Genomic DNA, 27,410 nt, shown 5'->3' with positions numbered 1-27,410 from the left:
GCGCTTAAAATTGTTTACGGTGACTGGGATAAGTCATTTGCATCTCTACCTAGGTACATGGCCGCATTGCAACACTTTAACCCTGGGACTGTTGTTGAATGGAAGCTTGAGCAGAGTCCGGGAATACCAGAATATATATTCAGATGTGTGTTCTGGGCCTTCAAACTAGCAATTGATAGTTTTGTGCATTGCCGGCCGGTAATATCCATAGACGAAACTCATGTCTATGGAAAGTATAATATTAAGCTGTTGATCGATGTTGCAGTATATGCTAATGGATAAATATTTCCCCTAGCTTTTGCTATTTGTGCCAATGAAAGCCGAGAGACGTGGACGCTATTTTTGAACCACTTGAAGGAGCACGTTGTCAAACAACGTTTAGGTATCTGTCTAATATTGATCAGCATGGAGGTATTTTAAGTTATGTACAGCATTTGCTTGAATGGCAGGAACCATATGCATACCACCGTTACTGTGTGAGGCACCTGAAGGCCAATTTCCAGAAGGCACATCCCAACAAGGACTTGCATAATTTAATGTGGATGGCTGCAACTGATCACCGGGAGTGCAAATTTAGGAGGCGCATGGAATCTATCAGGCAGGAAGACGAAATAGCTTATCATTGGTTGATGCGACATGAGCTTGACAAGGGGACATTGCATGCGGATGGTGGCAGACGATGGGGAACCCTGACTACAAATGTGTTAGAGTCTTTCAACGGGTTATTGAAGTCTGCATGTGGATTGCCTGTCACTGCCATGGTGTGGATGTCATTCAAACAGATAGCGGAGAGGTTTGTTGAAAGGCATAGAGGTACATCAGAATTGATGGAGAGGGGTGTTGAATTTATGCCAATACCAATGAAAAAAATTTGAGAAATATAGGAGGCAAGCACATTGGCATTCATTTTTACAATATTCCAACGAGCGAAATATTTTTGAAGTTCGCACCGCTATCCATCAAAACCGCAGGAATAATACACACACCATAAATGAAGCTAGCAGGTTGTGTTCTTGTGGTAAATGGTCCATCTACCATATGCCGTGCTCACATGTCATGAAGTACTTTCAACATACAGGTTTCGCAGCAACCCGGTAGGTTGATAAGCAATATAGTATTGCTGCATACTTAAACACCTATAGTGGGCAGTTGCAGCCATCGGGTGCTGAGCATTATTGGCCACCGGAACCATTTAAAATGGTGTGTAACAAGGAGTATTTGCGTAAGCTGCAAGTGCAAAAATGAACGCGTATACGGAACCAAATGGATGTTGGTGATACCGTTTATGCGCGTAAATGTGGCATATGCTCGCAAACAAGACACGACCGTCGTAAATGTCCTTCAGCTGGTTTGGGTGTCGATGGTAATCCTGCTCCTGGTGGAAGTTTATCTAATGTGCCCAACAATCAAGGATACACATAGTGTTTTTATTCTGTTATGTGGTTGTAATAAGTGTATGTACTTGTATATCTTGCAGAATGTATGAAATAAAATTATGTTTCCATTGTTGTTAATTTTTTTTGATATTTAACATTAATACTTCAATACAACAATCTAACATAAACCCATTTAAAAAAAAACCTTCAAAACAATCTTTTTGATATTTAACATTAATACACGTAGTGGCATTTTTTTAATGGATGTTTTAATGTTCATTCAAAAGGTCTTTCAAATACATATGACTTGGTTCAGTTTAAGAAGCTTTCTTATTGTACCGTAAAGAATCATTAGCACGCGAAGCATAGCGCGGTTATATACCATATTATATATATTGTCTTGTCAACCTGATAAAGCTGCCATTCTGGAAAACCTGTCTTCTGTAAAAGCATTATTGTACAGTAAAGAATCATTAGCACACGAAGCATAGCGCGATTACATACCACGTTATGTATATTGTTTTGTCAACCTGATAAAGCTGCCGTTCTGGAAAAGCTATCTTCTGGAAAAGCATTATTGTACCGTAAAGAATCATTAGCATGCCAAGCATAGCGCGGTTACATACCACGTTATGTGTTGTTTCTTGCCTATAAATGACTAGCACATTTTAGTTATTATCTGCGCTTAACCAAAACAAATAGCAAAATTTTCCATAAATTTTTCATTTTTCTTGCATTAACAAATGTCTGGACGCAATGACCAAACAAAGTGCTATTGTGGCAAACGTGCGATTATGAAGGCATGTTGGTACGATGGTAATGTTGGGCGCATATACTGGATGTGTCTATACAGGTTTGGAGGCAATGACGGAAATTATTTTATGTTTTAGAATGGTATGATGAACCCATTAACCAGGAATACTACAAATTAATTTTGTAGTATGTTTGGAATATGAACGCTGATTACCAACGCCAGATCTCTGAAATGCAACAAAAAATTGCGGCACTGCAGGAGAAACTAAAAGAGGCGGAAGAAGAAAAAAATAAAATGGAAGAGAAATTTAAGTGGTTGGAGTAGAGGGTAATGTGCGGTAGTGACTAAACAAACACATGTATGTGTTGAGTGTGGTATTTTATCTTTATGTTCTCCATGTCATGGTTGGAGCAGAGGGTAATGGGCGGTAGTGACTAAACAAACACATGTATGTGTTGAGTGTGGTATTTTATCTTTATGTTCTCCATTTCATGAATTTTTATTAGTTGTGTCAAATTTAAATTATATTAAGTTGCTATGTTTGTTTTGCCCAGTTTTAGTATTAAAATAACAAAGAAACCGAGAAATAATAACATAAGGCGCATATAATGCTAAACCATAGATAAAGTTGCTATTATTTACTGATTGTCATATGTACATAAAATCAAAAACAATTAATGTGTCCCACAACCTTTATGCTTTAAAGCAGCCGCTGGCCTGAGGCGCATCCCATCCCTCCCGGCTACACTATCAGGATCATCCTCATCACGTCGCCTCTTTATCGGAGGATGCGCTGCATCATGATCGTCAGTAAGGCTGGCTGGCTCAGTAGAAGGGAACGTCGATCCAGCAGTAACCTACAAAATAATGAGATATTTTAGTATATGAAATATATATTAGTAATGTACGTGTTAGCTAAAAAAATTAAAATGTCTTACCATGGTCTCAGCGGCCTCCTCAATATAATCATCCGTCTCAGGTCTGTCTGTGACGTGAGGAAGATGGCTTCAAAATAATTTAGTCTTTAGATATTTATAACTAATCAATGATAATAATAATAATAATAATAATAATAATAATAATAATAATAATAATAATAATAATAATAATAATAATAATAATAATAATAATAATAATAATAATAATAATAAAAACTTAGCTTGGTGTGAAAGATCCTCAGCATCCTTCGATGATGAGCCATAACTTAGTCGACGCCCACTATCCATATCTCGTAGCGGACGAAAAATAGAAGCAGACAATGCCTCTGGAGGGTCAGGAAAATACGTATCCCAGTCATGTGAGGTAAAGGCCGTGCCCACGATCAACAATGGAGCTGACGGGGTCATCTGCGAAGTCCCTGGAGTAACCCCCTGGCTAAATGACGGAATATCAGTAGGAGCTGACTGTGGCTCAGGGTGGTCGCCTGACTGATCAACTCCAACATCCTCAACAGGTGCCTCAACGCCCCCTTGCTAGAGACCACCTCCTCGCCAACCCCCACGACCTCGTGGGACACCTCTACCTCGTGGGACACCCTTGCCTCGTGGGACACCCCTGCCACGTCGACCACGTGCAGGCTGGACTGCTGGCCCACGATGGTAATGCTCTGGCGCCATATAATCAGCCTCGTGTCCTAAGCGCTCATCATCCCGGGCATGCTGCAATGTTCGGACAGCCAAATCTGTAACCCGCCGGCCATAGTCGTGCAAAGCGGCCGCTCCCTCGCCGGTATGTTGCTGCATCTGCAGTCCTAACTGGTGGAAAAGATGTAGGCCAGTAACCTACACAACATGTAAAATATTAATTGTGAAATGGTAATGTTAACATTATAACTAAGTATACTAAATAACATACCAGCGCCTCATGCCTCCCGGTGTATGGAACGAACCGACCGCCAACTCGATGAACGGGATTCTCGACGAAAAGTCAGGTAATGCTACGGTACCAACCCATATATGCATGCTCAGCATCCATAAGATCGGGTGGAGGGGGTGGCGGAATCAAGTCACGCCGCTGGTCCCAAGTCTTTATCTGCAACTCTAGCCATGCCTCATATGCCTGGTCAACCCTCGAACGATCATCCCACTGGTAATGTGTCATAAGCCAAGTGGACGGTGGAGGTACAAGCTGCGGTTGACCAAACTAGCGAAGGCCTCGCTTGGTGGCATGATACTCGACAATATCGAGATACATCAACGGGACGGAAGAGCTCCAGATAAGTCACCCGGTCGAGCAATAATCGGGCAAACTAGCTATTAGCTCGTCACTGTATGGCCTCCAAATGAACTATTACGTAAAAACAGGAACTGTGAGTATACGCAACACATATAAATCCATGCCAAGTAAACTTAAGTATAGAATTACCTGCGCGTCCTCTAGCAAATCCAACAAATCTCTACAATAGGGGAGATTATGTCGAGCTTCGTACTCGTGTTCGTATCCCCGCCTATCAACCCACCTCCTAGCCAAAGGGAGAAATGGTAAAAGTGGTGCACCCTGAGCTATGGGTGGTAGAGGTGGCTGAAACTGCAGGAACCGCTCCCAAGCTCAAACCTAATATATAATTTGGACGTAAAATTTAAGGTATATTTTTATGATGTATGTTACAATGAAGAGAGTAATTTACTATGTTTTCACTTGTAGCAGCGGCATAAATCCTGCGACGTGTCGCTGGGTGCCCATGCATGCCCAGCACATCTGCATGTACAAGTAACAAAGAACAGCAGCACCCCAGCTGTACTGATGTAAATCATCTAGCCGCTCAAGATGATGAAGAAATCTCAAGCTGACTAGGTTTCCCGAAGTATTCGGGAACAAATACACCTCCAAACATAAGCAGCAACAGTAACCTCGTGTACCGATTAATATGAAGATCTGGTGTATCATGAGTAATGTCATCATGCATGGCCTCCAAATGCAGTCGGACGGGCATCAACGCAAGACGACTAGCCTCAACTAATACACCCTCATCCTCTGGCCGGAAACCGGTGAGTCGTTGCAACGTCTCTAGGTAGTGATCTCCCGTATAATCTCTCATGGCATGTGGCAAAGCAACAAGAAGTCCATCAACCGACAGCCCATATAGAACCTCCATGTCCTGCAGCGTGATAGTGGCCTCGCCAATGGGCAAATGGAATGTGTGCGTCTCTGGTCGCGACGACTCTATCAAAGCCGTGATCAACAACCAATCCAGCTGCAGCCAGCCGATCTCAATGATCCTATAGAAACCCGTATCCTGCAGGCGTCTGACTATACGGGGATGGAGCTGGCGGGTCTTAAGAAAGTCCTACATATCGTCTACTCTCCTAGAACGTAAAGTCTGGGCCAATAACTGCCCCCCCCCCACCCATATGTCGGAAGACCTATGCTCGGTCTGTAGCAATAGTAGCTCTAGAGAGACAGGTCCGGGATGCAAAGGCGGAACCGCCATGACGACTACTGTAAATTGAACAAAATTAATTACATTATTTTTCTTTTCCATTGCTTAAATATATTACAATACCTTGAAAATTAAATTTTATTCGATATTTTTACTATATTGTTAATTAGGTTGATGCATTTTTAATATTATAATTTTATATTTTATATGTTACTTTAATATGGTAGTTTTATTATTTTATATGTTACTTTTATTATTTTATATTTTGTTATTTATTCACCTATTTTTTACTATACATGATTTAATTATTAAATATTTCCATTTTGGTTCCAGACATAATATTTGAGGCCCAGTAGCACCAATGTATCCTGAATTCTTATGTTCATGATAAGAAATATTTTTCAATTTTTTACTCAATAAGTATGTTATTTTATAAGTTAGTTTATTATTGTATATGTTAGTTTTATTATTTAATATGTTAGTTTTTTATTTAATATGTTGATTTTATTATTTTATATGTTTGTTTGTTTGTTACTGACTTATGTTTTACTATACTAAAATTAATTAATTAATTTTCATAACTATACAAGATTTAATTATTAAATATTCACATTTTGATTCCGGACATAATATTTGAGGCCCAGAAGCACCAATGTATCCTGAATTCTTATGTTCTTACGTTTGTTGACTATAATTGGAGATAGTTTGTATTTGAACTGTCAGCTTTTTGACGTATTTTTTGGGAATAAGAGATACTTAAATGATTAATTTCTATAACTACAAGGATACTACGCTAAAGGGCACTACGTTTTACTACGCTAAAAGGTCACTACATTACAAATACGAGCACTACATTAGGCCACAAGATACCACTACAGGGAATTAAAGTAACAATTTATCTAGTTTACTAGTCTTTTAATAAATAATTAATCTAAACCGGATAAAAATAACAAATCAATTTAAACACAAAACAATCACGAAAATACATATACCACAGTAAAAAGTAACTAATTAATATTTTTTTAACAACTAATAATAATTTCTCTATTTTACGAATTTTTTTAGCACACTAAAACTATAGTCCGGATAAAAAATAACAAATTAGTTAAATCGTAAAATAATCACAAAATAACATAGAGCACATAAAAAATAACTAATATGCATTTTTTTATACAAGTTTTAACCAAAACTAAGTCGGAATACCTCGATTTAAGGTTTTTAGAAAGTCGAAGATTTTGTGATTTGGAGCCGAAACAAGCAACAATGTCCGAGATAACGCCTTAGCTAGCACGTGGGACCGAGAGTCTTTACTTTTTGTGGGACGGGTGGGCTCCACACAAGTTTTTTTGGATTAAAATAGAGGATGTTTAGATTTTTTAATTTTGTGGGGGGAGGGGGGGGAGGGGGAGGCTCGACGATTCTGATTTGGGGAAGGGAAGAAGACGATGTATATTTATATGTATAGCGTCTAGCGTCTTTTGTTAAGACGCTATATGTATAGCGTTTTAACAAAAGACGCTATAGTTCCCGCTTAAACCAAAATATATATAGCGTCTTTTTAAAAGACGTTATATTAAACCAAAATATATATATAGCGTCTTTTTAAAAGACGCTATACTTAACTGGCCAAACGGCCGTTAAGGTATAGCGTCTTTTAAAATGACACTATATATATTTTGGTCACTATGTATTTTTTCACATATTTTTATTTTTTAAGTCCAAAAATACATTATTTTGGTTCCGGACTCACTAATTCCCTATCCTAAAAAGTTATTAAAGGGGGTAAAATGCTATTCGCCCTCTTCCTCAAAAAGGAAATAACCCCACTAATCCACGATCATATTCCCATTTTCTTGTTCTTTCTTCTTCTTCCTCAAAAAGCAAAAGCTCTCATCAGCATATGCTAATGGGACATTTTCTGAACAAGAAAAATGAACAATCTTTCTTCAACAATCTCACAGATGAACTGCTGATTGAAATCCTCAGTAGACTACCAACCAGCAAAACAATCCGATGCAAATTGGTTTGCAAACGCTGGTTTTCCCTAATCTCCTCTGATTACTTCGTAACTCACCATCTTAAGAACGACAAAACACTCCTCCCTTTTACTTTCGTTTTAAATGCAAAAGATAATAATCGATATGGGTTAAAATTTCTCTCTGAAAATGGTTTATCAAATCGTGTGGATTTAGGGTTTCTCTATACAGGTCGGCCTCTTGATTATCGAATTAGTTTGAAAGAATCCTACGGTGACTTAATTTTATGCTCCGGAAAGCCATCATCTGGTATTGATTATTTTATATGTAATATTTTTACTAAGCAATGGATTATGCTTCCTCCTGCTCCTTCAGAAACGTCACATTTTAAAGAAAATGAAGGTGTTGGTTTCTTGATTGAGCCTAATTATTTCGAGTATCTTGTGTTGCGATTTATTCCTTTGGGTGATTTCAAGTTTAATATCCAGATGTTTTCGTCTGAGCAAGGAAAGTGGAACAAATTGATTGTTACATCTCCGCGGAATTTGAATATTTTAACTCGTAAGACTTCGATTGTTGCCTGTGGGAGGATGTTATATACATTCACTATGTGGTTGATTGTGTTCTCACGTTTGATCCATTCACTAATGATCCTACTAAATTTCTACGCGTTATTGATTTCCCACTTGAGGCTCGGGAAATTCGTTGTCTGACTGGTAAATTGGGGGTGTGTCAAGGTCGCCTACGGTTTGCTCAACTAATTCTGCAACCAAGTGGATACCCTTGTATAAGTATATGGGAACTTGAGGATGATTACAGAATGGGGAATTGGACATTGGTGCACAAGAGAATCCCTACGCACAAAGTGTTAAGAGTTCCCATACTTAATCGCCATACCAAAAACTCAGTTTCTGTACTAGCTTTTCACCCATATAATAGGGATCTTATATGTTTTCTTGTAGGTAAGGATTGTGTTGTCGTGTACAATATACGAACGGATGAAGTGGAAAGCTCTACCCACCCTTCTCTATTCAAGCATAAGAAATGTCCAAGATCACAAGCAGCAGATGTTGGGTCACATTTGTTACCAATTACCCAAAATTGGTGGCCAACACCTGTAAGACAAACCCTTTGAACTCAGAGCTTGGATTAGAGTTGTTGAACATTCTTGTCTTCTTCTTATGGCTGTCCATGATTAAGTTCATTCAGTGTGTTGTAGGCCTATGATATGGTGTTGAAGTACTACTAGCATGCTGACATAGAATTGTTATTTTCCTTGTTTCGCTTGTTTCGCTGGGTAGTTAGCAAAGATCTTTCTTTCAGGGTATGTTTTTATAATTTTAATGAAAACTAATCGGTTACCTCCATTGTTCAACTTTTTTAATTCTGATAATTTTTATACTTCCAATATATATTATCACCTTGATCTTGAACCAAACACTGCTCTCACCTTATAATTTGTTTCAGCTTTGGTAAAAGCTGATTACTCCACACTTTATTAAACTTTACGTTTCCAAGTCGTTTCGTCAACCCCATAATCTCTTACCCCCATCTTTCACAGTCCCATCGCATGCGGTACAGTTTCTCCAGTATCTACTTTTGTTGTCTTTCATTTATTTATTTGCTTGAAAAGATATATGGTATATTTTATATATGTTTCATGTTACACGAAGGAACTTTTCTAGTATGTTTAGTTCCTTTTAAGTCTTTTACAAAGGTTTCCTAAGCAAAACTAGGGGAAGAATCATGATACAATATTTTCCCTTAAAAGGCTACTATATGCACTAAGCAGTTTGCGATGATTCCCTTCCCCGAAGATGTGTGACAAGTAGTCTGGCTTATCCAAGTGGTCAAGCAGCAACCTGCAATCTATTATCATCTGTGAGAAATTTGTGAATATTAGTTAGTGCAAGTATAGATAATGTTTTTGTGAGTCGCTGTTAATTTCAAGCGGAGTTAGATTAAGTTCTCCTGCAATCTCCAGTCCTCCATTTTAGTCCTTGAATTTCAGCTCCTAGCCATTAAATATCATTGTTTGTAGTTTCAAGAACCTTTAATCCTTATAGTTTCTTATGACAATGACACCTTCTATGCCACTTTGTCTAGTTTTTGCATTAAAGGCACCATCTGTTTTGAGCTTTTAAGATCTTTCTTGTGTTGGATTGTTGCAGATGAAATCTATTATCATCTGTGAGAAATTTGTGAATATTAGTTAGTGCAAGTATAGATAATGTTTTTGTGAGTCGCTGTTAATTTCAAGCGGAGTTAGATTAAGTTCTCCTGCAATCTCCAGTCCTCTATTTTAGTCCTTGAATTTCAGCTCCTAGCCATTAAATATCATTGTTTGTAGTTTCAGGAACCTTTAATCCTTATAGTTTCTTATGACAATGACACCTTCTATGCCACTTTGTCTAGTTTTTGCATTAAAGGCACCATCTGTTTTGAGCTTTTAAGATCTTTCTTTTGTTGGATTGTCAAGATGAAGAACTTAGTGGCTTTAGTTACAGGGTGGTTTATCTCGATATAGTCCTTTTTATTGTTAGAGGTGTTAATTCTTTATATATGCCCTATAAGGTAAGACAAAGAACCACGACAGGCATTGGTTGAGCCATTTGCTCCCGCTCATCCAGGTACCCTTGATCCAACATGCCTCCAGTGCTCTAGTCTAACAGTAACATCCACCATGGGATGTGTGGGTTAGACTCACATCACGGGTTCGAATCTGATGAAAACAAGAGCCTGGTATTCAAGTGGAGAAGAATAGAGGAGCAGGTTTATCCGCCGAGTTTAAACCAAATGCCAGCCCTCAGGGATTTCGTGGTTATAAAGAAGGCATCCTTGATCCCACTTATGATCCTCAGTAGGTATATGCCTGGGTGTACTGGTAGCAATATTTTGTGTGAGCCATGCTGGTTTGACAATGTGATAGACTGACAGTGGTTATACAACAACAACCCAGTATAATCCCACTAGTGGGGTCTGGGGAGGGTAATGTGTACGCAGACCTTACCCCTACCCTAGGGTAGAGAGGCTGTTTCCGATAGACCCTCGGTTCCCTCCCTCCAAGAACTCCCCACCTTGCTCTTGGGGTGACTCGAACTCACAACCTCTTGGTTGGAAGTGGAGGGTGCTCACCACTAGAGCAACCCACTCGTCAATGGTTATAGATATGTTCAATATTTCCTTGGGTAATAATCGCAACGACTGCCAAGCAGAATTTTCCTATACTTTAAAGGGGCTCGTGTGGGGAGTCTGATACTTCAAATTATCAAATAAGCCATAAAATGGGCGATTTTTGTTCGTCTAGTAATATTCCTTATTCAGTTCAAGTTATGTTTTTTTCCATCTGTTTCCTTGGATTATTATATGCCAAGCTGACCTCAATACATGAAATGATTCGAGCTCAACACAGAATCCATAGATAAAAGACTCATGTCATAACTCTGTTCTATTGTCGATTAGGTAGTGTGTTACTATTATGGGAATTTTGAGTTATGTGATGGATCCATGTTGTGGTACAGATTTTTAAACTGCGTTATCTTGCTAAATTCCCAGTTTCTGGGATTGAAGAAACATTTTATTATCTGAGATCCAACCAGCTCTTTATCTGTTCCTCAGTTCCAGTTTCTGTTTTCTGCTTCTTTCTCAGTTTCTCTGCTCACAATCTATTGAAAAGTCCTCATTTTAACTGTAGCATTTTATATATTTGGTCTAATCTATACTCTGGTTTTAACTAAATCCATACTTTATAATCACATGGTTGTTTTTCTGGAATTTTTTGTCATGCAGCATTGCAAATGATATTGGTTTTGGATAGATTTCAGATTTCGTTTTCTACATGTGAATTTTATTGTTGCTCCAAAAAACGCACACACAAGTATACGTGGTTGACAATTAATATAGGATTGCAAGTAATATCGTACCCACAAGGACTTGTGATTAACTATTTACTAAATTAAACTAAGACTATTAATATATTCAAGCAATCTTCTAATGTATGAATATTTAACTAAAAATAACCTAGAGTAGCAAACTAAGCGATTGCAACAAACAAGTCGGCAAGCATAGAGACGAATTCAATGGGAGAAAATATTCCAGGGTTATGCTAACAATCCCGCTGAGTCTTCCACTTAAATTGTCTAATTAATTTATCTGGTTTATTGATTGATAGGGTTAATATTATTCGTAGTATTCTCTCGAAGTACTACTCGTCTAGTCAAGATAACCTAATGCCTATATTCCTATGGAATTAGGATTAACAAGAACGCATTAATAATTCCTGTATAAAAATCAAGCAAGGCGATTAGGTATATTTCTATCCTTACCACAAATCCGTTCTCGATACTCAAGTTCAAGATCTCGCTCTGCTCAATCTTATATGCAATCTAGAATTCCCTATCCCAAGTTTAATCCTAGATTCGTAGATTGTATTCAATTGGTGATCAAGCAACCAAATAATTAAACGCAAGATTGAATAACTAAATCAATATGATAAAATAACAAGAACAATTCAAGTTTCAAACTACAACGTTCATGTAGCACCCACAACTCTAGAACTAATAAACTATGAGATTAAAAGAAGAGAAGAGAGGAAAAACTTGAAAGCTTGCTCCAACATGTCCCCAATGTGAATTCTCCTTCAAAGTGGCGTGTCCCCCTCCAAAATAGATTTAAACTTGCTTTCATACGAGTTGGGAGCGTCTTGAGTCGAAATAACTTTGTCCCGGACGAAGTAAAAAAGTTTCACGTCACCTAGTGCCCAGGGTAGCGTGGGGGGCTAGCCCTGGCGCTGGAAATTTTTGTGCTTCCGGAAGTTGCGCCACAGGTAGCACCCACGCTAGCCTGGGCGCTACACTATCCCAATTTTTTATTTTGTTCTCTTTTTGCTTCAACTCGTGCACTTTCGTCCCACATTGCATTCGGATGACTCCTACACACAAAAATACCACGAATTAGCACAAATTATTACATTAAACATCCGAAATCTACGAAACATGAGTAAAATGCGAGGCAATATGCATATAAATATACACACTTTAAGTCGACTATCAACACCCCACACTTAGACTCTTGCTCGCTCTCGAGCAATGGAACTCTCAACTACACCCCAACACGTACACATCAATTATGGAGGAGCAATTCAATTTTTAATCATACACTCTACCCTTGACTATGATCGATACCGGCAATCAAGCATGAACATACAAAATTCACATTCTTCCCGTTTTAAACACGCCCAAGTATAAGCATTTTAGTTCAACTAATTCAAACAATCTATCCATAACCACCCTACCTCAAGAGCTGACTCGTTGCCACTAAGCACCCTCAACTCGTGCACTCACCCAACAAGAAAAGTTCACAACATCACCCATCCGTCATAAGATCATGTGCCCTCACTAACAAACAAGGGGGTGAATATAGAAATAGTCCACACATTCAAATATAACCTTGGACATAATTTAAGGACATCACACAATTAAACAAAAGTCACTCACTCTCACAAAGAATTTCATATGCATCCCGTGGTCATACCATAAGCTTGCCCGTAGTGTACATCTCTATTAATCTACGCTAGCCAAGTCTAGGATCAATTAGGTCTTTCCGGGTTGTAATGTAGGCTAAGGGACGAGTAGGATACATTTAGGAATAGTGACTAACCCTCTTAAGTACTTTAATACATTATTATCACGTCCTTAGTCTTTAACTAAGTACACATGTGATACTTGACAACTCGATCACGATCTTGCATAACTTGCTCACGTTCTTGCTATGCCAAGTCAGCCTTACTACACTGAGGATCGCTAAGGAAATGTTAGAAAGAACACAAGAGAATTGCTAAGGGAAGCTTTGTAGTAGAGAGAACTTGAATTGTTTTCTTGGTGAATTACAAATGAATGACCCTCTTTATATACTAGTGTCCTAGGGGCAAGTGTGTAAATATTAATTGTTACACAAGTCCCTAATATTTATAAGATAAGGGCTTTTCTAGAATTCTCTACACGCCTAATAGATTCCATAACCTTACTACACTGAGGATCGCTAAGAAAATATTAGAAAGAACACAAGAGAATTGCTAATGGAAGCTTTGTAGTAGAGAGAACTTGAATTTTTTTCTTAGTGAATTACAAATGAATGGCCCTCTTTATATACTAGTATCCTAGGGGCAAGTGTGTAAATATTAATTGTTACACAAGTCCCTAATATTTATAAGATAAGGGCTTTCTAGAATTCTCTACAGGCCTAATAGATTCCAAGGACTTTTCTAGCAAATCTATAGGGATCTAGGGTCTTCCAAAGGAAATGTCCATACTTCTCTAGAATCTTCTCATAGCCTTCCACTTATGTAAGCTTCCACATGGCATTAATACATGCTAAATGGTGCCTGTGTGGCATGATGATATGGCGGGTCATCATACTACACTCAAAAATCAAGCACTTCTAGGAACCGGTGCCCAAAGAAAAACCAATGGAATTACTACCTAACTAATCAGAAAAAGTCCGAACTTTTCCTGATTTGTTTTTAATATTTTTATTTTTTAAAATAATTGTCTACTACTCTAAACTAGACTACTTCTAGCTATGGGTAAAAAAAATAATGAGAATTATTTTTATACAATTATACTCAGAAAGTAATTTTTTTACCCCACACTTATGACATGTATAGTCCTTGATGCAGGGATCACAAAGAAAAATATTAAAACAAGGATGAGAAATACTCTCCGAGATCCTTTAGCGCCTAGCTAGCAACATGATCCTCAATATTAAGGGTCGGGACGACCCCACACTTAAGCTCAAACATGCTCCTCAACTTCAACTTCATGTACTCAGACATCCCCTAATCTGCAAAATAAAAACAAACAAAACGTAACACAAGGAAATAAAATAGAAAAACAAAATATCGAATGGGTTGCCTCCCAACAAGCGCCCTATTTATAGTCATGGCACAACTTACACCAACTTTACTACTTTTTCCTCCACCTTGAAGATATAAATTGTACCCCCAACATTGATCCAAGCTTGCGATTATGATTTTGGGGTGGTGCTACGAATACAAAAGAACCAAGCAAATAATAATGCACTTCTTGGCTTTTAAGTGAGGGATGTCATTTTGTCTCATTGGCATCACAAATTTCAGAATGTATGCACTTTGTTCCCCATCCATTGACTCCTCCATAGGCTCGAATGGACCAATCCTCATGTCAATATCCAAACACATTGTTGAAAAATGGTTAGAATGAAGTCCAATGCACTTCACTTTTGACATCCTCACTTTTGCACACTTCGCCAACCTTGGCATCATTAATAATATTTTGGTCGAATAGTTGGAATTCCTCTTTTCACTCCACAAGATGGCCAGTATCCATAATAATTAGTTGTAGGGTATCGGACGCCTCAATATTTTTATTCAATTGAGCCTGCAGGTCATAGATATCTGAGGCAAATTGGTCTATCTCTTGCATGAGCTCAGTTTTTTCTTCTATCAGCTGTTTTGCCATATGTGAGAGACCATTACGGAAAAACTCATAAAACTTTATTAGTTGAGCTTGTTCCTCTCGCCAAGATTATCCTACTATATCTGCTTCTTCTAAATTATCTTCTTGTGGGAACTTGCTCTCTTTTGTCAATTCTTCTGCTTCGGCCTTCATTCTCGTGATTGATGCACTAATTCTTTATATAGCCTTTTGATTATCATCTTGTTGCTCGACTACTTGCCTTACCATATCCATAATACGGGCAGTACGTTGCATATCCTCCACTTTAAAGTTTCTGTCAAACTCACAAACATTATTAGAATCATCATAATAAGGGCACAAAGAAGGATAAAAAGAATTAGAACAACCATCCCAATGGCCACCTAGGCAACCACACACATTATGAATATTCCACTCATAAAATTGAGATTCACAATTTTGCCACAAGTGCGGTCCTCCACAATATGGACAAGGATCACAAAAGTAAGAATAACCAATATTCAACCAATTCTCATTCCAAAATGCCATGTCTACAAAGATAATGAAATATTAAACTAAACTAAAATTTAAAAACATGAATAGACAAAAAGTAAAAGTCTAATCTAGAAAAATAGCTAATTTCTAAGTCCCCGGCAACGACGCCAAAAACGTGTTGCTCCAAAATGCACATGCAAGTATACGTGGTCGACAAGTAATATAGGATTGTAAGTCCAGATATCATACCTACAGAGACTTGTGATTAACTATTTACTAAATTAAATTAAGACAATTAATATATTCAAGCGATCTTCTAATGTATGAATATTTAACTAAAACTAACCTAGAGTAGCAAACTAAGCGATTACAGTAAACAAGTCAGCAAGCTTAGAGATGAATTCAATGGGAGAAAATATTCTAGAGATATGGGTTAGCTGGGATTGAGGCTTCCACTTAAATTTTCTAATTAATTTATCTGGTTTACTTATTGACAGTGTTAATTTTACTTGTAGTATTCTCCCGAAGTACTAATCTTTTATTGAAGCTAACCTAATGCCTATATTCCTATGGAATTAGGATTAACAAGAAAACATTAATAATTCATGTATAGAAACCAAGCAAGGCGGTTAGGTATATTCCTATCCTAACCGCAAATCCGTTCCCGATACTCAAGTTTAAGATCTCGTTCTACTCAATCTTATATGCAATTCAGAATTTTCTCTCTCGGGTTCAATCCTAAATTTGTATATATTATTCAATTGGTGATCAAACAATCAAATAATGAAACGCAAGATTGAATAAATAAACCAATATGATAAAATAACAAGAACAATTCAAGCTTCAAACTACACCGTTCATGTAGCACCCACAACTCTAGAACTAATAAATTATGAGACTAAAGTAAGAGAAGAGAAAAAAAAAATAGTTGAAAGCTTGCTCCAACATGTCCCCAATGTGAATTCTCCTTCAAAGTGGCGTGTCCCGCTCCAAAATAGGTTTAGACTTACTTTTATGCCAGTTAGGAGTGTCTTGGGTCGAAATAACCTTGTCCTAGGCGAAGTAGGACAGTTTCACGTCACCCAGCGCCTAGGGTAGCGTGAGGCGCTAGCCTTGGCGCTGGGAATTTTTGTGCTTTTGGAAGTTGCACCCCAGGTAGCGCCCTAGGCTAGCCTGGACACTACATTGTCCCAAATTTCATTTTGTTCCCTTTTTCCTTTAACTCGTGTACTTTCGTCCCACATTATCTCCGAATGACTCATGTACATAAAAATACCATAAATTAGCACAAATTATTACATTACACATCCGAAATCTATGAAATATGAGTAAAATGCAAGGCAATATGCATATAAATATATACACTTTAAGCCGAATATCATTTATTGATTTCCTTTTGGACTTTTTTTTTAAAAAATTTCTTTTGTTTTTTATGTTTGATTGTGAAATCAATAATGGAAAAGTTTTGATCTAATTACAAGAGATTTAGCAATTAATGCAATTAGAATAATATAACGATTTAACAAGTACAACAGAGCAAGAGCAACTCCAAACCAAACTGAAGGAACAAATCAACTCATTTAATTTATGGAGCGCTTATCATTAAGTAATGCTTGAAAAGTTTTTTTAAAAAAAAGTTTTTTTATTTATTTTCAAGACTTTCAAGTCCTATGAAAAAAATTAGTATGTAAAAGGTATGGCTACCTCTTCCGTTGAGTAAATAATCTTAGGTATTCTTTAGGTAATGTAGGAATTATAATGTAATAATACGGAGTTTGTTAACTTATAATGCAGTAATATAGATCTTTGTAATACTTAGAAAGTAGTATACAATATAAACTAAAAACTTATGTATACTTTTAAACCCAAAAAAAAAACCTTTATTATGAGAGTTAGTGTGATAACCCGATAGGTCATTTTCAGTTTTAGCCCTCATTTCTATATTTCGAAACCTTGATTAGCCCCGTTTAACCATTCTCGATTTACGTGCGTAATCCGTGTCTTTTTTCGAAAAGGTTTTATGAGGAAAATTGGTGAAAGTGTGAAATCATACTTTAAAACTCATTTGAGTTGACTATGGTCAACATTTTGTGTAGACGGACTCGGATAAGTATTTTGATGGTCCCGGTGAGTCCGTATCATGATTTGGGACTCGAGCGTATGCCCGGAATCGAATTCGGAAGTCCCTAACTTGATTTAACGTAATTTGTTGAAAACTAGAAATTTAAAGGTTTAAAGAATTCCTAAGTTTGACCGTAAGTTGACTTTGTTGCTACCGGGGTTCGAATTTTGGTTTCGGAACTTGGTATAAGTTTATTTCATTATTTATGACTTGTCTGCAAAATTTGGTATAAAACAGAGTTGATTTGACGAGATTCGGTCATCCGGTTGAAAAATTAAAAGTTCTTAAGTTTCTTTGAAAATTTCATTTGTTTTGGTGTCCGATTCATGGTTCTAGGTGTTATTTTGATATTTTGATCGCACGAGCTAGTTCGTGTGATATTATTACCCTTGCGTGCATGTTTGGATTGGAGCCCGAAGGGCTCGGGTGAGTTTCGGATAGGCTACGGAGTGATTTTGGACTTAGAAGAATAACCGATGCCTTCCTGTTGCTGGTGCTCTACTGCAGATCTTGCATTTGCGAGCCTCACTTTTGTGAACAAGGCTTCGTATTTGCGAGCATGGTCTGGATTGGGGGAGTCTCACATTTGCGAGGTCAATGTTCGCATTTGCGAACTTGCAGCTGCCGCTTTTGCGAAGGCAGAGTCACATTTGCGATTCAACATGGTTCTGGGCTACCTTCACATATGCGAAGGAATGGTACGCATTTGCGAGTGGTATGGGTTCGCATTTACGACCAAAATATCGCATTTGCGATGACTGACCTTCTGAGAAGGGTTCGTATTTGCGACCTCTTTCTCGCATTTGCGAACAAGATATCATAATTGCGACATCCGCAGCTGGTAAAAGAGGGAAAAACGGGATTTAGCTCATTTCTTTCAAACTCTCAACCATAAACATCCTAGAGGCGATTTTTCCAAGAGTTTTTTCCTTAAATTCATTGGTAAGCAACTTTAATCTACTTCTTTTCAATTACCCATTACTTTCCAAGTGTTTTCAATATTAAATCTAAGATTTTCATGGTAGAAATTAGGCATTTGGGTAATATTAGGGATTTTTGTAAATTTGAGATTTAGACCTCGAATTGAGGTCGAATTTTGAAATAAATTACATAACCGGGCTTGGAGGTGAATGGACAATTGGGTTTTGGTCCGAATCTTGGGTTTTGACCAAGCGGGCCCGAGGTTGACTTTTGTTGACTTTTTGGGAAAAGTATAAAGATCTTAACTTTATGTATTGTAATTGATTTCCCTAGCATTATTTAATGTTATTGAGTCAATTTTGGTTAGATTCGATTGGTTTGGAGGCGAATCCTAGAGAAAAAGTCCCGGTTGAGCTTTGATTTGATTGCAGAGGGAGGTAAGTGTCGTGGTTAACCTTGACTTAAGGGATTAGGACTTGTTTGTCTATTTGCTACGCGTTTAATGTATTGGTACAACGTATATGTGAGGTGACGAGAACTTATGCATTGTTGTTGGGTTAAAGCATGCGGGTGAAACTTGTTTCCTTATGATTTATTACCTATTTAAGTATGATATCTATGCTTAGGTTAGGTTATTACTTATTTGATCATTCTTTCCATATTTATTTCTTGTTTAGTAATTGTTGAGTATTTTGAAAGTTGAAGTTTGGTACCCTGGCATCATATTTGACATTAAATACAAATCTCCGCATTTTTCACTTCCTGAATTTATATTATCTTTGTTATATGGTAAGGAAGAGCGTTAAAGCATGAAGGGTAATGTCGTGCCATTGTATTTATCTCATTTATTGATTTATACATAGTAAGGAAGAGAGTTAAAGCACGAAGGATGATGTCGTATCATTTATATATCATTTATTCATTTACATTATGGAGAGGAAGAGAGTAAAAGCACGAAGGGTTATGCCGTGCCATTCATTTTATTTATTCATTGTTACATGGTGAGATCCAAGAGCATTTCGGTGCTTAGCGTTTCAGTTCTTTACATTTAGTTTGAAGTAAACTTTGGTATTATCGAGGCCCCTTGGGATTCCGAGCCTGGGAATAGGTCTGTGTGGTGATTTATGACTTGTACGCAAAATTTGGCATCATTCCAAGTTGTCTAAGTATGATTCGACGCGTTCAGAGCTAGTTGGAGAAGTTTGAAGTTCATAAGTTGACCAATCTGGTTTTAAGGTGCGATTATTAGATTTGATGTTATTTTATGTGTTTCGAGGGTTCGATCAGGTCCGTATTATATTTATGGACTTGGTTGTGCATTTGGATGGGGTCCCGGGTGGCTCGGGTGTGTTTCAAAACACCCGGAGCTAAGTCAAACACTACAGAATTATTGTTCTGATTCCTTCTTCGTGAACGTGAAGAAGGAGTCGTGTTCGCGATGAGGGAATAGGACTAGGTGGCATTTTTCCCTACGCGTTCGCGAGAGAGTGAACGCATTCGCGATGCTCTAGGCCAATGGCCTTCGCATTTGCGATCAGGCCTTCGCATTCGCGAAGTGTGAGGCCAGCTGGAGAGGGGGTGAGTCGATGGCCTTTGTGTTCGCGTTGAGTAGGTCAGCCACGCCTTCGTGTTCGCGAGTCTGGTCTCGCGTTCGCGAAGGGCATATTTTTCCTCGGCTTGGCATTTTGTGTTCGCGATCGCGAAGAAGGAATCACTGGGCAAAAAACATTTTAATGTGAGGACTTAGGCTTATTTTTTCCATTCTCATTGTGTTGGCCGAAGTTGGAGCTTCTTGGAGGGGGGTTTTCATTAAGCACTATAAGGTGAGTGATTCCTACTTAATGTAAGTTAAATACATAGATTATAGATAGATTCTAAAATGTAAAATGTAGAAATTTTAGGAGTTTGTTAAAAACTTAGGTTTTTATAAAAATGGGATTAGACGATGAAAATGATTATGGAATTTAGTAGAAATTATATATTTATTTTTGTGAGGTTATGAGTAACATTTAATTTTAACCAAATTTAAGGTTCGGGCACGTGGGCCCGGGTGAAGTTTAGGAACCTTTCAAATTGGGTTGGGTAATTACTCTAATAATCAAATTATGAACTTTTGGGCATATATTGATTAGTTTGTACCACCTTTGGCTAGTTTCGGATTCCTTGGCACCGTTATGAGACTTTTAGTGTGATTTGTGGACCGGAGAGTGGACTTGAAAACGAGGTAAGTCTCTTGCCTAACCTGGTAAGAGATAATTATCCCCGTAGGTATTCTACATGGTTATTTGCTAATAATGGTGGGTGCTACATACGTATGATATGACGAGAGTCCGTACACAGCTAAAATCATGCTTATGTCTGGGTAGATTTAGGACTTTATCACGCATGACTGGTGTTATTTGCACCCAATTTGTTAGTTTAATTCCCTAAATTTATAATTAAAATTGGATAAAGGATTGTAAAATACCGAGCTTCATTAATTTGAGTTTTCGCGGAATACTTGATTGTTAGCGGATCTTATGCCTTTTTGAGTATTGTTCCTAGGTAGTAGTTATTGATCAGATTATGTAGAGTTTTCTCTATTCCTGTGGATCGGGCCGAACGCCTCGGCAGTATATTAGATGTATCTGTGGTTCAAGCCGGTCGACCCTCAGCAGTGTAAACATTATTGTGGATCGAGTCGTACGACCTCGTCATAAATCGTGCGTGATATTGCTCTAAGTCCGATTATACTTGATATTTCTTTCTTGATCTGAGACTTGAAAATTACTTGGTGGATCTTATGTGTTAAAGACTTGGCATGTGATAGTTGGAGACCTTAAATTGATATTATGTTTAAGAATTATTAATTAATATTTTTTATTTCACTGTTATTGTTGTATTTCATGCCTACTTATGAGTTCTACACTTTATTTACTGACCTCTAGTAAATGTCGATGTCGACCCCTCATCTCTACTTCTTCGAGGGTAGACTAGATACTTACTGGGTACATGTTGTTTTATTTACTCACGCTACACTTATGCACTAATCATGCAAGATCTAAGGCAGGTGTATCTGGTGGCCAGTGCGCGTACCCCCGCTACCCGGAGACTTAGTGGTGAGCAGCTTCTTATATTCTGTTTTGCAGCACTCGGAGTTTCTTCCTTATTGTATTTATTTTTCTATCTATCTCTCTCCAGATAATAGTATAGGAGGTTTTGTAATTTCTACTAGTTTGTGTCACGATCCCAAATTCTCTCCGTAAGATATCGTGATGGCACCTAGTCTCTACGACTAGGTAAGCCTAATCAAGTATGCAGAATAACTGAAATATTAAGCCAAATCTCAAAACATCAACATCTGTAATAAACATGAACTACAATTCAAGTATAACAACTCCCAAAACCCGGTAGATATAAGTCACAAGCTCTAAAGAGAAACACTAAGTATCCCTAAACATCATAGTCTAACGAGGATAAGGAAACAACATAATAAAGATAGAGGGGGACTCCGAGGTCTGCGGACGCTGGCAGATGTACCTTGAAGTCTCCACATACAGACTAGCTCACTGGTACCTGGTCTGGTAGGCAGTACCTGGATATGCATAAAACAATGTGCAGAAGCGTAGTATGAGTACACCATAACGGTACCTAGTAAGTGCCAAGCCTAACCTCGGTAGAGTAGTGACGAGGTCAAGTCAGGGCCCTACTGGAAATAATAGAAAACAAGGCAGAAGATATAATAATATAATGAAATGACTTAGAAGTGAACAATGAAAATTTACATAAAGTAATAACACGAAATCAAAGAAAGACAAATACAACATGAAAGGAAAGCATAAATCTTACAAGTTAAGGAACAACAACAATACAACAAATAGAGGAAATCAACAGAGGCACTCCCGAGGTACCGCCTCGTAGTCTTAAAAGTAAATATCTCACAATCTTTCTATATATCACCACGAGAGCCTTTATAGTTTGTTTTAAAAAATATTTTTCCGAAATAGCATCCCGCATTTTAGCCAACCTTATCACACCGCATGACTTCTAGTAGTTCCCTTACTAGCCACGTGTATCAAGCCCACCTTATCTCACCGCATGCGTTTCAACACCCAGACCTTATATCATCGCATGCATATCAATAACCACAACGGCACGGCAGAAACCTCGTGCAACAATAACAACCGCACAAACGAAACCTCGTACAACAACCAAACAGTCATCTCAACAAAAATCACGAAAACCAAAACATAACAATTGAAACAACGATATCTCAAGGATAGCAATTCAAGTAAAGAATCTCACAGTTAAATAAGGAATATGAAATCAAGAAAGCAGGTAATTCGACTTAGCATGTAGTACAAGTTACAAATAAGAGATAAGACAAGTAGACAGGTGAAATAGGCTAAACATGATAACTATACAAACTAAAATAATCCAGTTAAAGCATAAAAAGGAAACTACTTAGATAAAATCGGAATTTCAATATTTAGCCTGTGTACGCACTCGTCACCTCGCGTACACGACCCTCACATATCATAAATTGTCACAACAATACTAAATCCTAAGGGGATTTTCCCCACACAAGGTTAGACAAGTCACTTACCTCAAACCTCGCTCAATCAATAATTAAGAAGGCCCTTCCCTCGAGATCGAATCTAGCCAAAATAATTTCATACTATAAATATAACTATAGAAAACTAATTTAAATAATGAAGTTATGACTTTAGCAAAGAATTAAAAATCGCTCCAAAAAGTCGACCCGGGCCTACGTCTCGGAACCTGACCAAAATTATAAAACCCGAACAATCATTCAATATCGAGTTCAATCATACAAGAATTACTCAAACCCGACCTCAAATCGCCTTTAAAATCTCCAAATTTTAGCTTAAGAAGTTTTTCCCAATTTTTCTCCACATTTCCAACTAAAACACTAATTAAATGATGAAAACAACAATAGATTCTTGTGAATTATTCAAAAATGAGTCAAGAATCCTTACCCAAATGAATCCTCTGAAAATCCCTCAAAACTTCTCCTCAATCCGAGCTATCTAGGTCCCAAAATGAATTAAGAAATCAAACCCTCAAAAATCCCCTTTTCTGCCCAGTGAATCCGCATCTGTGGACCTTACTGCCGCACCTGCGGAAATTCCATCGCAGGTGAGGTTCTCACTTAAGTCCCTCGGGTCCGCTTCTGCGAGCATAGGGTCGCACCTGCGCGTGCGAGCCTGTGGCAAACCATGTTGCATCTACGACCCAGATGCTCCTGCGCATCTCCCCACCGCAGAAGAGACGCCGCTTCTGTGGAAATTATTCCGCACCTGCAAGTCCTGCCTAGACTTCCCATTTCTGCCTCTGCCGTCCATTGCTCGCACATGCGAGTCTGCACCTGTGGCCAATCCCTCCGCAGGTGCGATAACACCAGAACTGGGAGCTTCATCATTTCACAAGTCCAATATTTATTCCGGATTCAATCCGAATCACACCCGGGCCCCCCGGGACCCCTTTCGAATATACTAACAAGTCCTAAAACATCATACGAACTTAGTCGAGATTTTATAATTATGCGCACAAGTCATAATTGACATTACGGACCTGATCCAACTTCCGAAATCGGAATCCGACCCCGATATCAAAAAGTTCACCCACACTCAAACTTTCCAAAAATCATCCAACTTTTGCCAATTGATGCCGAAATGACCTACGGACCTCCGAATCAACATACAGACACACTCCTAAGACCAAAATCACCCTATGGAGCTATTGGAACCATTGAAACTCCATTCAGGAGTCGTCTTCACACAAATCAAACTACGGTCGACTCCTACGATTTAAACTTCCAATTTAAGGACTATGTGTCCCATTTCCACTCCGAAACTCTCCCAAACCAGACACCAAGCACCCCGACAAGTCATGTAACTAGAGAATGAGATAGTGGGAGCAATAAATAAGGGATCGGGGCTAATACTCTCAAAACGACATGCCGGGTCATTATATCCACCCCCTCTTAAAACAAATGTTCGTCCTCGAACGAGTATAGAGACATACCTGAAGTGGTAAAAAGATGAGGATAACGGCTGCGCATATCATGCTCGGTCTCCCAAGTTGCCTCCTTGACCGGATGGCCCCTCCACTAAACCTTCACTAAAGTGATGTTCTTCGACCTCAACTTTCGAACCTGCATGTCCAAAATGGCCACAGGCTCCTCGACATAAGATAGATCCTTATACAACTAGATTGAGCTAAAGTCTAACACATGAGACGGATCGTCGTGATACTTCCGGAGCATGGAAACATAGAACACTGGGTGAACTGCAGAGAGACTAGATGGTAGTGCAAGTCTGTAAGCCACCTCTACAACCCTCTTAAGGATCTCAAAAGGCCCGATATACTTAAGGCTCAACTTGCCCCTTCCTTCAGAACCTTATAATACCCTTCATGAGCAAAACCCGGAGCAAGACCCGCTCCCCAACTATGAATGCAATGTCGTGAACCTTCTGATCCGCATAACTCGTCTGCCTGAATTAGGCTGTATGAAGTTGATCTTGTATCAATTTAACCTTTTCCAAAGCATCCTGAACCAAGTCTGTAACTAATAGCCTAGCCTCACCTGGCTCGAACGAACACACTGGAGACCGGCACTGCCTACCATACAAAGCCTCATACGGGGCCATCTGAATGCTCGATTGATAACTGTTGTTGTAGGAAAACTCCGCAAGTGGAAAGAACTGATCCCAAGAATCCTCAAAATCCATCACATACGCACGAAGCATATCCTCCAATATCTAAATAGTGCGCTCGGACTGTCTGTCCGTATGAGGGTGAAATGTTGTACTCAACTCCACCTAAGTACTCAACTCATGTTGTACGGCTCTCCAGAACCGCGATGTAAACTGCGCACCCCGGTCAGAGATGATAGATGCCGGCACGCCATGAAGCCTAACAATCTCGCGAATGTAAACCTGAGCCAGCTGCTCCAAAGAGTAAGTAGTAACCACAAGAATGAAATGAGTTGACTTGGTCAATCTATCCACAATCACCCAAACTTCATCGAACTTCCTCTGAGTCCGTGGGAGCCCAACAACGAAATTCATAGTGATACGCTCCCATTTCCACTCCGGAATCTCTAGCTTCAGAAGCAATCCACCTGGACGCTGATGCTCATATTTCACTTGCTGACAATTTAGGCACTGAGCTACATACTCCACTATGTCTTTCTTCACCCGCCTCCACCAATAGTGCTGCCTCAAGTCCTGATACATCTTCACGGCACCTGGATGAATAGAGTACCGACAACTGTGAGCCTCCTGGAGAATCAATTCATGCAAACCATCTACATTGGGCACACATAGCCTTCCCCACATCCGTAATACACAGTCATCTCCAATAGCGACTTCCTTGGCATCACCGTGTTGAACCGTGTCCTTAAGGACAAGCAGATAGGGGTCATCGTACTGACGCTCTATGATACGATCATAAAGAGAAGACTGAGAAATCATACAAGCCAAAACTCGGCTCAGCTCGGAAACATCCAATCTAACAAACCACACAAGACTGGGAGCTTTAGCATTTTACAAGTCCAAAATATGTTCCGGATTCAATCCAAATCACACCCGGGGGCCCCGGGACCTCGTACGAATATACCAACAAGTCCTAAAACATCATATGAACTTAGTCGAGCCTTCAAATCACATCAAATAACGCAAAACCACGATTTGTGTCGATTCAAGCCTAATAAACTTTAGAACTTCTAATTTCTACATCTGATGCCGAAACCTATCAAATCAAGTCTGATTGACCTCAAATTTTGCGCACAAGTTATAGTTGACATTACAGACCTACTCCAACATCTAGAATCAAAATTCGACCCCGATATCAAAAAGTCCACTCCCGGTCAAACTTTCCAAACATAATCCAACTTTCCAACTTTCACAAATTGACGCCGAAATGACCTACGGACCTCCAAATAAACATCCGGACACACTCTTAAGACCAAAATCACACTACGAAGCTATTGGAACCATGAAAACTCCATTCCGGAGTTGTCTTCACACAAATCAAACTACGATCGACTCCTATGACTTAAACTTCCAATTTAGGGACTATGTGTCCCATTTCCACTCTAAAACTCTCTCGAACCCGACAACAAGCACCCTGGCATGTCACGTAAGAACAAAATGAGATAGAGGGAGCAATAAATAATGAATCGGGGCTAATACTCTCAAAATGACCGGCCGGGTCGTTACACTAAACTATTGTCTGAAATAGAGTAGACAGAAAGTAACGTAAAAGAGAGACTCCGGGTGCTGCCGAACGGGCTCAGAAGAGAAGCTCACAACTAGGCCTCGGGGTATTGGGGGTACGCACCGCTATGACTTCTAGATGCACCTGCCTTATATCATGCACGATTAATGCAGAAGTGTAGCGTGAGTACATAAACAACATGTACCCAGTAAGTATCCAGTCTAACCTCGAAGAAGTAGTGATGAGGGGTCGACATCGACACTTACTATGGGCTAACAATAAAATACAGAAATGCTAAATGGACATGGCGTATGTGAATAATAATACTAACACAATAATAACAGTGATTAAATAATTCTTTAATAATTAGTAAATTCCAAGACTCTTCTTTTAGCACATACTAATTCCAAATAAATTTCAAACAAATAAATAAATTATAATCTCTCACTTCATGAAAAATAATATCAACTATGATCAGGTTTCAAGCATTATCACGCAAGATTTATGCCGAGGTCATACGGCCCGATCCAGAATAATTTGTACAGCATCGAGGGTCGAGCGGCACGAACCATAGATGCATCTATTATACTGCCGAGGCGTTCGGCCCTCTCCACAAGAAGAGAGGAAACATTATGAACATCTTATTTAAAAGTTATTATAAGGCTAATACTAAAGAAACACAATTTCTGATAACGGTCAAGTAACCCGCCAAA

General features: G+C 38.7%; 1 non-coding gene across 1 annotated transcript; it reads left to right on the top strand.

Annotated features, from left to right (window-relative positions):
- Positions 1 to 10,983: 10,983 nt before the first annotated feature.
- On the top strand, positions 10,984 to 11,081 carry LOC142174179 (small nucleolar RNA snoR27). Its single transcript, XR_012703525.1, has one exon. It is a non-coding gene; the product is annotated as a small nucleolar RNA snoR27 (small nucleolar RNA).
- The last annotated feature ends 16,329 nt before the right edge of the window (positions 11,082 to 27,410 follow it).

The sequence above is a fragment of the Nicotiana tabacum genome, chromosome 2, assembly GCF_000715075.1.
Source record: "Nicotiana tabacum cultivar K326 chromosome 2, ASM71507v2, whole genome shotgun sequence".
NCBI lineage: Eukaryota > Viridiplantae > Streptophyta > Magnoliopsida > Solanales > Solanaceae > Nicotiana > Nicotiana tabacum.
Note: the sequence above shows the minus strand (reverse complement) of the source record. Positions and strands in the feature narration are given on the sequence as shown.